The following is a 15907-nucleotide window of genomic DNA, read 5'->3' as shown; positions in this document are numbered from 1 at the left end:
TAACGAGATCCAGTCAATTTGTTTGCTTTGCGGATGATATAGACATTTTCGGCCGAACATTTGAAAAGGTGAAAGATCATTACATCCACCTGAAACGTGAGGCCGCAACAGTTGGAATGGAGGTGAATGCGTCCAAGATGCAGTACATACTAGAAGGTCGAACGGAATTTGGCGATGTGCAGGAAAACGGTGTGTAGCGGCGAAGGATGAACCACGAGCTTGCCCAACTCTACGGTGAACCCAGTATCCAGAAGGTGGCCAAAGCTGGAAGGATACAATGGGCAGCGCATGTTGCAAGAATGCCGGACAGCAATCCTGCAAATATGATGTTCGTTCGGATCCGATTGGTACAAGAAGGCTTGGAGCTAGGTGGGCGGATCAAATGCGCGTCGGTTTGGCGAGCGTGGGGCAGAAGGCAAAATGTTACCTAGAGTATGCTATTCTTGAACGAAATGAAGCTTCAAATGTGAATTTATCATAATGTAGAACATCAAAGTATCACGAAAAATTAAAATGTACGATCCCAGTTATAACAAAATGAAATTTGTTAAAAACTTCTCCATTTTATAGGAGATCAACCTTCGCCTCAAGCGCCATTGTAGAGAAAAGACTGCACGTTTGCAAGGACGAAATGTTCGTTCGAGGACTGACCGCTCGAGTGGTTCTCTAATTACCGACTGTTGCCATCTTTTAATTTATTCATTACTTCGCCAGTCCAGTCCAGAGAAAGGACGTAGCAACAGAGCTCCAAGGGAAGCGAACTAGAAAGCGCGAGCGTCCGTTGCGTTTCATGTTTGTAAAATTTAAATGATTTTTTTTTCTCTTCGATTTGCAACTACAAGCTTTTGTTGTTTCGGAAAGTCGTTCGTTTATGCTGTGCTAAGCAGTTTCTTGCTTTACGATTTTTTTTGTTTCTGCTAGGAAACTTTAACTACCCATCATGGGCGAGGAGCAATGTCGAATGAGAAGAAAAAAAAAATAATTTGAATAAAAGCACGAACGTAATGAAAAAGTGACCCAATTGAAAAGAAATTTATGCTCTTTGTGTATCAGGAGGTGGCTGGGGCGGCTTCAAGGAATGGCGACGGCGACACCGACAAAGTCGTCCCTGATAGAAGTGAGCGGGAACAAACTCGTGTAGAAAAACATAGCAAACGAATACCTAATAATGGTATTAAAATAAAATACCATCGTATCATATAAGTATGTTCTTCGAAAGGTAAGAATAAGAGGTGAAATATTAAAAAATCATACCACAACATCTGCAAAATAAAAGACTAAAGTATTTTAATAATGAGCGCATAACACAAAGTTTTGGAACGTTTTCAAGCAATAAGTTATTGAGTTTGTATTGAATTACAAATGAAAAGCAAACCATGTTATTGAAAATGTATTTAATCAAAAATCAAACCGTGCCAATTTTCAAAGGATCTTCACATGTAATCATGTTTTGTCTTAATAAATCATAAAGAATAGTTTACGAGCTACTAGTTCTCTTCTGATAACATAGTATGGTCTTCATCAGTTCTCCATAGTTGTCCATAGGTCTGTGATTGTCATACACCTGTCATTTTCCTCTGATCGGGATATCAGTCAGCATTCGAAACTTTTCTTGCAAGAATCATTCCATCGTTGCTTTTTATCCTTCAGTGGTTCTCTTTAGCGCTCGCGCCAGTGAGAATTTTTTCTTTCTTCCTCCTAGCACCAAGAGTTGTTACTTTTTTTTTTGTTCGGTCCTACAAAACCGAACTAGGACAGGCGGGAGTGCTTGAAAACCGAATGCCAAAAACTTGACTGCTAAAAGTTTTATAATTTATTTCAAAACTTCTGGATCCGGTGCTTTATCCGCGATGGTGGTGTGCTGGCTGGAAAACGTCACAAGTGCCACTATTTTCAAAACGATGGAAATGGTGGTGGGCCTATTTCCAACATGGTTGTCAAAGTGAATTATTTTTTTTTATATATTATTCGACTAGGATTGTAAGGAAATAATTTAAACGCCTATGGTGCATGATACAGTTATAAATGATGATCGATAACAAAAATCAACCTGCGCGACCGAGAGGATCTCTACCCTACACTAGTAATCTAGTGCGCAACATTTCTCGAATACCACTTTTTTACTGGTTTCAGGATATTCATGTCACTGAACGCATCCCACGGCCCGATTTTTATTTTCTGCTTCTCCGACGCCGTCAGAAAAATGCCCAAATCAATTTTGCTAATGAGCATTTTTCAGCACAGTCATCGCTAACTGGCGTTGAATCGAAGCTAGTAGTTGAAGGAATGGGAAGATCTTTGCTTTTCGTCAGAGGAGTCTTTCTTCAGGAGTAGATATATTTTCATCGCCAAATTTAATTATTTTAATTAGTTTGTGATTCCTGAAACGAAAACATCTTGGGAACTTTGGTTGAAGCATGGTTGGCCAGAGTGAACCACAATTTCTGTAAGTATCTTTTTTGATATGACACACAACTTCTAACTAAGAGCTATGGGAAACATTTGGAATAGCATTTCTGAGATAGTTCCAAAATAAATTCAGTCGTGTAGATGATAATGTACAATAATTGGAACATGAAAAATTCCAAAAGAGATCAACTTCCAGTGCGTATGGCACTCTAGTGCAGTATGCATACAAAAATCAACAAAACAGCTTCTAGCTTACAGATCAATAGTAAAATTGGGTAGATATACTAATAATGGATGCAATATGCCAAAAGTATGCATAATAATCAGATGCAAGATGTGTTCCTAAAACGTAAGCATGATTTTTTGATTTTGACTACTAGTTTGAACTCTTTACGTATCCAGTTTTTAATTATTCAAATTGGAATGCTCGTTCTTTGAATGGTAAAGAGGACGAGCTGTTTAATTTTCAGAATTGATGATCTATTTTAAAATCATCGCACAATTTAATTTTCATACAATTCTAACCAGGTTGGTAAATGGCTGGACATGGCTACTATTGGTACCTCGCGTAACTGCAGGAATAAAATAGACCCCTTTGTGTGGTCCTTATCCTCTTGTCCAGCAACTCCCATCACTACCTCATCGTGGTACTGGCCGGGGTACGAGCAACCTTGGGGAAGATTGGATAACCAACCCCCGGTAGGAACTTTGGTCGTATGCTAACAGGGAAGGGGGGGGTTTGCTTTTGCTTTTGCTCCTGCAAACCTTGAGCGTCTGTACTCCATGTAAGGAGCGGCTCACAACAGCGTTCCGCATGTGAGGGGCGGCTTATATCGTTCGAGTGCCAGAGAAGGACTCTAAGCCAAACTGCGCACTATGGTCCTCCGAACATTTAGGGGAATGGTCCTCCTGAAACCTAGGGGGTTGGTGTCAGGCCCTGCAAGTCAGCCGTAAAAAAATCAAGCAATGAATAATCAACGAGAGAATACGAACCGAGACAATCGGCGAAGACCACAGCGACGTAAAGGGACTAGCGATTGGAAGCTCGGTACGTGGAACTGTAAATCTCACAACTTCATCGGGAGTACAGTGTACTCAGTACACGCATTCTCGCCGACGTGCTGAAGGACCGCGGATTCGGCATCGTAGCGTTGCAGGAAGTGTGTTGGAAGGGATCAATGGTGCGAACGTTTAGAGGTCTACCAGAGCTGCGGCAACACTCACGAGCTGGGAACAGCTTTTATAGTGATGGGTGATATGCAGAGGAGCGTGATCGGGTGGTGGCCGATCAATGAGAAAATGTGCAAATTGAGGCTCAAAGGCCGGGTTTTCAACGTCAGCATCATAAACGTGCATAGCCCTCACTCCGGAAGCACTGATGATGATAAAGACGCTTTTTACGCGCAGCTCGAACGCGAGTACGACAGCTGCCCAAACCATGACGTCAAAATCATCATAGGAGATCTAAACGCTCAGGTTGGCCAGGATGAGAAGTGTAAACCGACGATTGGAATGTTCAGTGTACGGTACCGACGCTCGCCTCGGTACAATCTAGCACGACTGAAACAACCGGATGTCGCCAAGGAGAACAGTCAAAGCAGCCATTTACGATGCAGCCGAAAGCATTGTCGGATATGTGGAACGGAGCTCAAGAAACGATTGGTTCGACGAGGAGTGCCAGGAGGTTTTAGAGGAGAAGAATGCAGCGCGGGCTGTAATGCTGCAGCATGGTACGTGACAAAACGTGGAACGATATAGGCTGAAGCGAAAACAGCAAACTCGCCTATTTCGAGACAAAAAGCGCTGCCTGGAAGAGATCTATTGCCAAGAGATGGAGTTCCTGTACCGTTCTCAAGAAACGCGGAAGTTCTATCAGAAGCTCAACACATTCCGCAAAGGCTTCGTGCCGCGAGCTGCAATGTGCCGGGATAGGGATGGGAGCATCTTGACGGACGGACGCTAGGTGATCGAAAGGTGGAAGCAGCACTACGATGAACACCTGATTGGCGCAGAGAAAACAGGCACAGAAGGTCATGACAGCGAAGGCGAAGATCATGGACGAGAACAGCTTTCCCGGGAAGCTCACAAGATTGATTAGCGCAACGATGAACGGCGTGCAAAACTACGTTCGAGTCTCGGTGGAGACTACGACAGGACGACGGACTTTCGTGCCTGTTGTTCAATATTGCGCTTGAAGGTGTCATGCGGAGAGCCGGACTTAACAGTTGAGGCACGATTTCCACGAGATCCGGACAGTTTGCTTCGTGGACGACATGGATATTATTGGGAGAAAATTTGAAACGATGGCAGACCTGTTCACCCGCCTAAAATGCGAAGCAACAAGAGTCGGACTAATGGTGAATGCGTCAAAAACAAAGTACATGCTGGTTGGCGGAGCTTAGCGCGACAGGGCCTGCCTAGGAAGCAGTGTTACGATAGACGGGGATACTTTCGAGGTGGTGGACCAGTTCGACTACCTCGGATTCTTGTTGACGGCTGACAACAACGTTAGTCGGAAAATAAGAAGGCGCATCATCAGCGGAAGTCGTCCCTACAATGGGCTCCAGAAGAAACTGCGGTCAAGAAAGATTCACCCGCACCAAATGCACCATATACAAAACGCTCATAAGACCGGTAGTTCTCTATGGGCATGAGACGTGGACTTTTGAGGTTTCCGAACGCCGAGTGCTAAGGACGTTCTTCGGCGGCGTGCAGGAGAACGACGTGTGGCAGCGAAGGATGAACCACGAGCTCGCTCAACTCTACGGCGAGCCCAGTTTCGTGAAGGTAGCTAAAGCTGGAAGGATGCAATGGGCAGGACATGTTGCAAGAATGCTGGACAACAACCCTGTAAAGATTGTTTTCACTACATATCCGGTTGGAACAAGAAGACGTGGGGCGCAGCGAGTTAGGTGGATTGACCAGGTGCACCAGGACCTGGAGAGCGTGGGTCGCAGTCGAGGATGGAAAGAAGCGGCCATGAATCGAGTGAATTGTCGAAATTTTGTTGCCGAGGTTTTATCAAGATAATTGATGTGAAGCCAAATAATAAAATAAATAACAAGAGAAAGCAAAAAACAAATCTGGGAAGAAAATTTATCATTTTTGTTTTACTTTTCGGACAATAAACATGAGCATGAGCATTGACCGCTGATTGGTTGAATAGAACAATTAATTGCGCAAAGATTCAATGAATGGGGCTTTGGATTAGCTTTCCATTTTCCATGTGCGCAAATCGAGAGCTCAAAATTTAAAAGTCAAAGCCACGTCCATTCGGTCATCGAAAAAGGGATGGAATGTACTTAAACAACCATAGTAATAACTACAGACCGAACATACCTCTGCATATCCACAGTTGCCATGGAAAGGATAATGAGTCAATAAAATAAGGTAAGAATCTGGTAGTCACCTTTGATTGTTGATACAATCCATGTTATATTTGCGTCTATTCGAATTAGTGATATTAGTCATCAAATGCATTCCCAGCAGAACAGTTTGTTTCAACTCAGGAATAAAATTATCTCTTGAAACTAATCTGGGAAGCCAATTGTAGAAAATATGACTTACAATTACACTGGATAGCAACGCAAAAAGTGCAAGAGGCGGAGTCTGTTTGCAACATATTTAAGTTATATCGAAATAGCTTATTTGTTGCAAAATACTTAAAAGAAAAAGATGAACGAGGATCGAACTTTTGACCTCAATATCACAAATCTTCTCCTCTCCTCATTACTCCACCAGCCCTTCGAACAATTGCTTCGCCAATACACTATAAAAGCAATCACATGGCCCATTAATCAAAGCGTGTTGCATATAACTGTACTGCACCCTTCGGAATACAAGTTCATTACTGGTGAATCTAGGCCACGCCTGAAATAATCTAAACTTTTCGCAAAAACTTCCGCGCAACACATGAAAAACACGTTTTAAACAAACACAGTGTTGCTTCACCATGTTTTCGTTGTTAGATGATACGTAAGGTACAACTCAACCATATTGCAACTGGATTGAAACAATCAAACTTCTAGCTGTCATATACGTAGTTTAGTGCAACTTTCTCGCAACTGAGAAGAATCTTCTTGAGTTGTGGAACGAAAATTGAATGCAAGTTGCGGATGCTTTAAATGAAAGTAATTTGAAACACAACATTAAAACCGGCATTTTGGGAGAAGCTTCAAGAGTTTGTTCGAAAAGTTGCTGAAAATATCTTGAAAAACTTGACTTCATTGCTATTTGCAAACGACATTTGCAGCAAATCTTCTCGTTTCAAAATTGTTGAACGTCAAACAAGAAGTGAAATGAATGTTCATTAGGACGACAACGCAACTTTATGAGCCTTGATATTGATATGCAACCGAACTAGAACCAGGTAAGTTACAGATGCTTTTATTGATACGTGATTGAAACCATTTTTGAAAAGCATCTCTTTGAAAGATGTTTTGCGTGCTACTTGGGTTGTACGCTGAACTAGAGTAATCCCGATCCTACCACTCCTACAGGAACAATCATCACAATCAACGAACAACACACTACTCTATTATCACATTATAGAGTAGTGAATGTATGGTTTAATATAGAGAAATAGGTGGTCCGGGCTGGTGGCTTGCTGATTGATGAGCATTAATAATTACTATTCGACTAACGAAGAAACAGACAAACTATGCCTAGAGTATGCGTGAAAAAGCTACAACTACTAAAGTTCAAAGAATTCAGTATGCTTTTTCTAGTTACATAACTGCGGCACTGTGCTTCTGTACATTTGAAAACATCATCAACAGTTCATTTGTGACCAGTTTTTCAAGTTGATCATATAAAAAAACCCTAAACTGTACACGGCCATATACACTGCCTTTTTTTTTCGACCTTAACTTCCCGACGAAACAACTTTTTCTCGCTGCAAGTTTGAGGCGAAGTAAGCAAGCTCGCTAGTAAAAGTTTCTTTACAAAATAGCAAATTCTTTCGGCGGCCATTTAGATTAATTGATATTTTATCCCTTTGTGCGTGTACCATTTCCAGAAATTGGCGCGCGCTTTGTCTATCGCTCACTTACTGGAAGTGATTTCGTCGTGTTTACGTTTTACGCCGTTTCCGAAAGTTCACTCCGCACTTATTGGTGGTGGCGTTTACGTATCGTGCCTCGAAGACGCTACCACCGAACAAAGAAAAGCGATACAGACACTTTCCCCGACAGGGAAGGGGATTGCACGCACTTAACCTAGAATTTAGAACCCCAGAATCGATCCGACCGTTCTCGGATCGGTTGTTGTCATAATCATGCATAGAGTGGAGTGATTGGAGTCGGTTTGTTGACGCCACTGCCGGCGACGCCATTATCGATGAAAAGCACGTGGTTCAACAAGGCGCTAACAGTGGTGGTAAAACAAGGGGCTTACAATCCATACGTCAGATTTGGAGAATGTCCAGATCATTTTTATCTCTGTTGTGAAATAACAGGTGTTAAATTTACGTAGCTGGGAATTTTCTCCTAGGCTAAGGCCGTTTCGTAGTTTATGGATGACCAAGCCAGTAGCTTGTCCAAATGGCGGAAGTAGTGGTAGTTATCGTTTTGTTTTCCTTGTTTGGCCTACTTGTTGTCGAAGGCAGGGGAATTCTGGAATAATCAGAGCTTCCCCATCGTTCATGAAAACTGAAGTCGTTATTTGCAGTCTTGGTTTTGAGAGTTTGATTTTACGCCATGAACAACACAGACGCGTTATCAATTGCTAAACCCTATTCATAAATTATGCGAGAAATCATCAACCACTGATCACCTTCCTAATGTCAAGAGATCTCGAAATCGCTCCCAACGAATCACGTTTTCGCTATTGCTTACTCCATCGTCTGCTGCACAGCACTTTCGAATATACGGCTGCTCCAATTACTACGACCGACCGTCGCCATTTACCCCCTCCATCTTCGACGGAGCCTATAAATATCTTCAACAAGGAACTAGACCAGGACGAATCTGGCAACAAATACGTCGACACAGACGATGACGTTGCAGCCGTAAAAACAAAAATACACCCCAAAAAATCATAACAAAAACAACGCCAACATCGGACCGAGTAACGACCCACCCACACAGCGACATGCCCATCAGCTCAGCTATATGGTTGCCTTTCGGCAAGAACACTACCGAGGAAAAACCCAAATAAAACGTTTCCTCCGTCATGTGGTGCTCACGACATCACCGGAGAAGGAAAAGCCACCGACGACGACGTCTCCATCATCATCATCGTCATCATCCTTCGTCCAACTAGTGGTAGTAGTTCCAGCTTCAGGCTACACTATCGTAGTTTTCCCGATCCCCTGACAAAGGCAAGCATCAGCGGATGTTCCCCGCGTGGAAATCCTTACCACCCCCCTACCCCCCACGGACTTCGGTGTCATAGCGATGATGATGTGGATAACTGCTAACGACTTCGGAGATTCGTCGTCTCTCCGGTGATCGGAGAGACTGGCATTTTTCGGTGGAAAACAACACCACTGAACTTGAACTTTTCCTCCCGCGCACACACACACTCTCAAGGACTAATGCACTAGTGTGGGGACAGCGCTCGGGAGATTGTATAGAAGGATGGTCGAAGCAAAAGGACGCCACTTTTGCCTTCTACTTTGTTCGTTGTTTTGGCCGATTGAATTAGAGGGTGGCTAAGCGTTTGCCCATGTGTGGGTGTTCGATTGCAGTCGCGGAAAACACGTTGTTTCTTGATTTCGGGTTTGCATCTTTTTCGTGGGTTTTCTTTTTTGTTACGTTGGTGCATTGAAGTCAGTAGCTCCTTTTATAATTTTTTTTCACTATCACCCTAATTTGGTAAAACTAAATAAAGCTTTTATTCCAATTAACTAAACAAAACTGCACCTAAATATATAACGCATTTATTGTGGCAATAGAAGATTGCAAAGATTTTTGTCTACAATTATGCATTTTTTTACATTTGTTCCAATGTCTCGACATTAGATATTCTATGTAACTGAAAAGTACTATTCCAGAGAAGAAGTTTCAGAGTTATTCTCAAAATTTAATTGTGAATCCTCTGCAGAGCTTTGTCAGTCCATATTTTTACGGCATGACTGGCCTGCAAATTTGTTTGAAGATCAAAAGCGGGTTTTTAAGACACAGTTTTGATTTTCTGTTAATAAGTGAATTGAAATTTTACGAAGGCAGTGCACTTCAAGAAGGCCAGCAAGTGGATTAAGTTTTCGCTTGGCTGGAGTGGAAGTTTGTTTTTTTGGTTTTCATGCAGTGCTTCGTGAAAGCCGTGTTTTGTGCCACCAGAGTGATTCTCTGCATGGAAATCAATAGTATTATTTGTATCCCGTCTGCAGAGTGAATTCTTTCTTAGTTCAATTTATTCAATTATTATTATCAATTATTCGTGGATTCAACTTTATTCAACAAACTTTGGTTCATTTTATTGGATCGTAAAAAAAGTACCATGAATTCTACGTGAGTAGTGTTTGATCTATTGATCGCGTCGCTTGATCTTACGGCTTGATCTTTGAGCTCTCGATTTGTGTACATTGAAGAATGGTAAGCTAATCCCAAAGCCCCATTCATTAATTCCCTGTGCATTTCGGTTGTTCTGGTCAATCACGGAGTAACAACCAAGAATTGTACGGTCATCTATGCTCATTAGACTGATGCAAATTTTGAAGTTTTTGCTCCCCTATGCTTAAACGGTGTCAATTATGATTAAAATCATTCTCCCAAAATTTGAAGTGATTTGGAAGAAATTTGGTTGTGGACACGCCATTTGAAGTGTATATGGAAATTACTATGGTAAAGCCAAACCTTTTGTGTTCAGTCCTCTATTTGCTCGTCATAATAATATATGAAAAAGCGAGCACACTCTTCCGATGTAAAATCTTTCCAGCTACAACTTTGCCGAAGACCACATTTTGTTGGGACGTAAGGATAATTTGTTATTCTTGATTCCATAGTCTAAACCATGCTGAGATGATCATTCAATTACTTTCAGAGCAACACTGCTTTTTTGCTGTAGAACATAGTAGCCTGGATTATTTTGATCTGTTCTTCCCGCCAGGAGCACCACTGTTGCCTGCCGAATAGTTGGTGAAGCTCTGAGAGAGAGGAGACAGCTAGCTTAGATTGCGAGCTCCCAAAAATCAAGGGAACCTGTCACCAACTGTCACTGGAAAACCGGCACATTCGAAGGGCAGAACGTGCAAAACCGTCAAAATTCAAGTAAAAGTAATTAAAATTTCTAGGTGTTTTTCGATGATTTCACATTTTAAAAAGTTGAATACCTAAATATAGTTGCGTGGTGCCAAACTGCTATTGATTTTTCTTTATATTCGCAAGCTTTTTCATAGTGAACAACAAGATGTGAATAATTTTGACCAAAATAAGTTCATCTGATCATTGTGCACAAGCCAAAAATTAAAGAAAGGGGTCAAAGAAGGCAGGAAACCTTGCTAACTGTCAGTGAGCTGTCTCCTCTCTCTCAGGTGAAGCTTACTGAAGGAAAATTCACTTGATGATGATGAATAACAATTTTTCCTGACGTCCAATCAGGAGGGGGCGTTTTCCACAGTTATCTCCATGTAAACTTCAAATGGCGTGTGTACAGTCAAATTTCTTCCGAATCATTTCAAATTTTGGGAGGATGCTTTTTACCATAATTTAAATCGTTTAAGCATAGGGGAGCGTATATTTTGAAATTTGCATCACTCTAATGCTCATGCTCAATGTCGTTTCCCCGAATGTCGGTTCCACGAACGCCAGTTCCCCGAATGACCCGTTTCTCCGAATGCCATTTCCCCGAATAACCCGTTTCCCCGAAAAGTGGAGCAGTTCAAATAGGCGCAAAAATAGTTTTCAGAGGCAGGATGGTGAATAGAAAGAACGATAAGCAATCAAAAGAAGGAAGTGTTTGGTCATCCTCGGCTATACAGATGTTGTCAAAAATGCTGAGGACGGTAAAACTCGTAAGAACCGCCAATCAATTAAAGAAGGATGCATATCAGGCGACCAGAACGTTCACCACCCTGAAATGTATAAATATAAGACAATTATGAATTCCAAAATCTTTTCGGGGAAGTGGGTTATTCGGGGAAACGGGATATTCGGGGAATCGACATTCGGGGAAAAGCAGCACAACCCCTTTTTATGTGAATGAAAAATACCCTTCTTCTGACAGTTCCATATTGTTCATCAAAATGGGTACCAGATAGCCATTTAATGAGTACTTTCAAGTTAGCGTGTAGACAATGCGCCAATTCGGGAAACCGTATATGCACAAAGAAACTAAGTATCAATTAATCTAAATGGCCGACTATTTTTGGAGGTATAGGTGCCCCCTGAGACGAGACTCGCGAAGACGGTCTTCTTTTTCTGTGATTGCTAAGTTTTCTTTAATTCCACTTTGTGTTTATGCCAATCATGCGCAAGCCGATCAAACTCTCAGATGAACCACTCAGCAAAACATGATTGCGTTTACATCACATCGAATCATAAATAGCCTTTTGAGCGAAATTTCATGCCAGCAAACGTAGCAGACATTAGAAATAATTAATCTTGTGTATAGATTTATCAGCAACTTTGGAAAAAACTGCTCCATCGACAGAGGTTTTTAATAACAGTTTATTATGAATACAATACTTTTCACTTTTGCACCCATAAAAACGGTGCAAGCCCTTTGACGTTTTGTGACGGTGCAGCCCTTTGACGTTTTGTGACAGCGGAATCTGGGCTGCATATGACGTTGATATTTTTCCTCTTCGCGAGTCTCTCTCAGGGTGCCCCTAGCGGAAGAATTTGCTGTTTTTCCTAGGAAACTTTAGCGAGGCGTTTACTCACAAGGAAAACTTCACGCCTTACAGCGAAACAAAATTTGTTTTATTTTGCTGAGTGTTAGGGGTCAGTTAAAGGCTTTATAAATGGAATTCCATTTTTTCTGTTCTGCAGTTTTTAGCCTGTTTAACTTCATACTATTTTTAAGTAAAGAAATATAATGAGCAAAATGAAAAATGTGTCGATTGCTACTAACCAGCAGTTTTTTTATTTGTTGATTTATATTTTTCAGGATCAGTTAAACAGGCCAGATTTTTGTATGTATAGTTCACATTTCTATATACCTGCACAAGATTTTTCGAAAGATATTCATGTTAACCATATCTATTTCAAAAACAATTAAAATTATTTGAGATTTCGTTCTCTATCTGCTGATAATTGTTGAAAAGAAATGTTTATCACACAGTGATCCTTTTACATTTAGTATATCAAATATTGATGACAAATTTGCTAGAAAAAACTTGTGTCAAAATATCACCGGAAAATATTTTGACATAAGTTATTTTTGGAAAGCAAGAGTTCGAAATTAGTGTGGGACAATAGTTTGCTGACTGAAACACAAAATATCTATACTTTAATAACAACCATACATAATGCATCAATCATAAATTATTGTTTGCGAAAAATACACACTAATTTTTTAATCAAAAAGTTGCGCAAAGCCGGGTTGCTTATAATACAAAATAGCAGTTTACCGCAAAACTAAGGATTAACGTGAACGATAAGGCTTATTTTTTTTAAATTTGAAGATAATATACATATTCTAGGTAATCTGCAAGTTTTTCCGCAAGGAAATAAATGATATACTTTGCAAGATAACACTATCTTGCTTATGTTTCCATTGAATACTAGCAGCAGTGTCACCAAAAGATACAATAGAATCGTGAAGTAATTTTATCTTATCTTCATTTCACTATAATCTCGTTAAATATTGAGTTTCCTATCTTATTTACCCATTAAATTACAACATGTCCTCGTTTTGTTGATCGATACAGATTTACAGTCATAACAAAAGCCACACACATCAAATTCCTCGTTCCATAAAAAAGTTTTCCTCCAGAATCAGGTTTTACGTTCTGACCCGATCCGATCCAACCTTCTACCGGTTCCTTTTCTCACACGCACCCGGTTCCAATCTGATTAACGTCCGATGATATCTCGTCTGGTGATAAAAAGGTGTTGAAACCATTTCACAACCCTTTTCACAAGATTCTTGCTCCGTTTCGTTCCCCCGGTTTCGATCCTTCTTTCTTCTTCTGCCACCCCGAATCGTAACAGCTGTCAATGACTCCCCTGGGACCTTCTCCTTAGGATTCCTTTGCGCTCTTCCTTTCCAGCTCCGGTCATCAATAATAAAGCATAGCAACAAATCAATCGAAAATCGACGTAAAGTACTCCGACCAGCACCAGCTTAGGAGTCCCAAAATGAAAAGAAGTCCATTTGAAGCAACGGGACAAACTCCTCACTCGCTGATAGTGTTGTAGGACCCTCTCCTGCACAAGGTTCATTCACTTCCACGCTCCCAGGTCATTTATAACCTAACACCGGTCGGTCGCCTATCGAACTTGCTTGGTTTGGTTTTTTCTTGTACACATTTTCGTCCCAATCCCCTGCCGCCATTGGATGAGTCCTACTCAAATTTCGGTGTCGGTTTCGGTTTCCTTCGTAGGATGCGATTTTCTCACAAATGGCAAGAACGAGGCAAGGTAAGACTCGGTGCACGCCACGCAGTCCAGGTGTCTCAATTTATAGGACCATTTTAAAGCAGAAACCGTCTGACGATGATGATGGCGATGACGACGAGACGATATGAAGAAGATGGTTCATTGCGGCGAGGATGGGAATATGTGTGAGACGGGAAAAGGTGTTCCTTTCGGGATTTTTTTTTCGTCTGTCGAGGACCCTCGGAAATCTTTTTCCACAGGTCTTCTGCTTTGCCTTGGCAGCGATAATGAGGATTTCTCGTCTCGATGAAGATCAGCTCGACTGTCCTCGATGGGCTGTGACATTGAATCGGTGGATGAAAGCTTGCAGCGGATATCAGTCGGGATTCTAGGATGATTAATGGACGCACAGACTGCAGTGCTTCAAGCACTGGTTGAGATTTGATATCAGGAAATGGAATGAAGAATGAATTGATGGAAGAAATGGATAATCTTGTGAAAAATTTAAAAGTTTCATATATGGAGCTCAATAATCTTTCTACATATAAATAAATATGGAATGATAATAAATCTTCGAGCTGTTTAGTAGAATACCTATAAGTAGATGAAAAAACCGAATTTAGTACTATACCATTTAATTCCACTAGAGTTTGTATCCTTTGACAGATACGCGAATCTTATAGTTGAGGTCGAAATACGCGTATCTGTCAAAGGATACAAACTCTAGTGGAATTAAATAGTATAGTACTAAATTCGGTTTTTTTCCATCTAGTTATGGAATGATGATTGTATGTCACGAATTAACATCCGTATGACATAAAGGTTTTGTTCAGAATGCCACATATTTTTACGAGCAGAACGTTTAGAAAACCGACTTGTTACTTGTTATCTTTAATCCACTTTCGCTCAAGCCGTAAACCGTGTTTTATTAATATAAGACCTAAGAGGTGGTGAAGAAACCGCTTATTAGAGCAAAAGATACACTGACATGTTGTTTTGCTCTTGGAAGGAAGAACATCATTTGAAAACGGACTAGAATGTAATGCTGAATTGTAAAACGACCTATACACAAAGTTTACTGGACTGGATTGGGAATCGAACTCACACAACGTAGCGCAAAGTCGGCTCATTCAATCATCAGCAATCATCAAAAATTAATAACCAGTTTTTTCATTCAATCTTCTATCAATTTTTAGGATTGATTTCATAGATTTCATCATATTTCAGATAGCAAGAGTAATGCAATGAAATATTTTCTTGAGCACTGCTTCGATTTTGGGCAAATCAACTGGTTTTGAAAGTTTGTAAAAGGATGATGGTTATTTTCCTCTTGCCTTGATTACACTACGTGTGCATTGCATGAACGTTCGTTCAAAAATATTTACACGATACTCGTGCGAACTGTTAGAGCTACTGCAAGGACGAACTGTTCGCCCATTTATTACACGGTTTGATCAAAGACATCTTTGGTCGACGGGGGATGGTCGTAGCAACCAACGTGTGATATATCCAGTGCGTCAAAATGTCACTTTAATTGGCATTATAAATATTATTTATAGACGAGTTTCTTCAACTATGGACCAGTGCATGAGTTCACTCATTGACGTTTGAGCGGTGCCGTGTTCACTAATCTGACGTTTGAGCGGTGCCAAATTCCCTCATTGCCATGGTCACGTAAATAACACGGCTCCGCTCAAACGTCAGATAGTGAACTCGTGCATTGGTCCATTTTTAGATGAACATTCTCAACAACTACCAAGCGTTTATTCGAGGATTCCAGAATTACTCTGGGAATCCTGAATCATTTAAGGATTAGTTTTACTAAATTGATCGTATATTGTCACCCTGTAGATTTTCCGGAGAAGTCCTTCAAGAAATTCACGAGTTTCACAAACTTTTTAGAAATTACTCCAGATAATTTGGCATTTTCTCCCAAAAAGTATTGTACATTCTACAAGCAGTTCCCCCAGTGATTCATTAGGACATGTTTTCAAAAGATTTCTATAATAACATAC

The 15907-nt window shown here is 40.8% G+C and overlaps 1 protein-coding gene across 2 annotated transcripts in view; it reads right to left on the bottom strand.

The window, feature by feature from the left end:
* Positions 1–15907, bottom strand: part of LOC5573007 (DNA N6-methyl adenine demethylase) — a 486750-nt gene that overhangs the window by 448922 nt on the left and 21921 nt on the right. The gene's annotated exons all lie outside the window — the stretch shown is intronic.

This window comes from Aedes aegypti, chromosome 2 (assembly GCF_002204515.2).
Source record: "Aedes aegypti strain LVP_AGWG chromosome 2, AaegL5.0 Primary Assembly, whole genome shotgun sequence".
In the NCBI taxonomy this organism is placed as follows: domain Eukaryota; kingdom Metazoa; phylum Arthropoda; class Insecta; order Diptera; family Culicidae; genus Aedes; species Aedes aegypti.
This window is presented reverse-complemented; position numbering and strand designations above follow the sequence as displayed.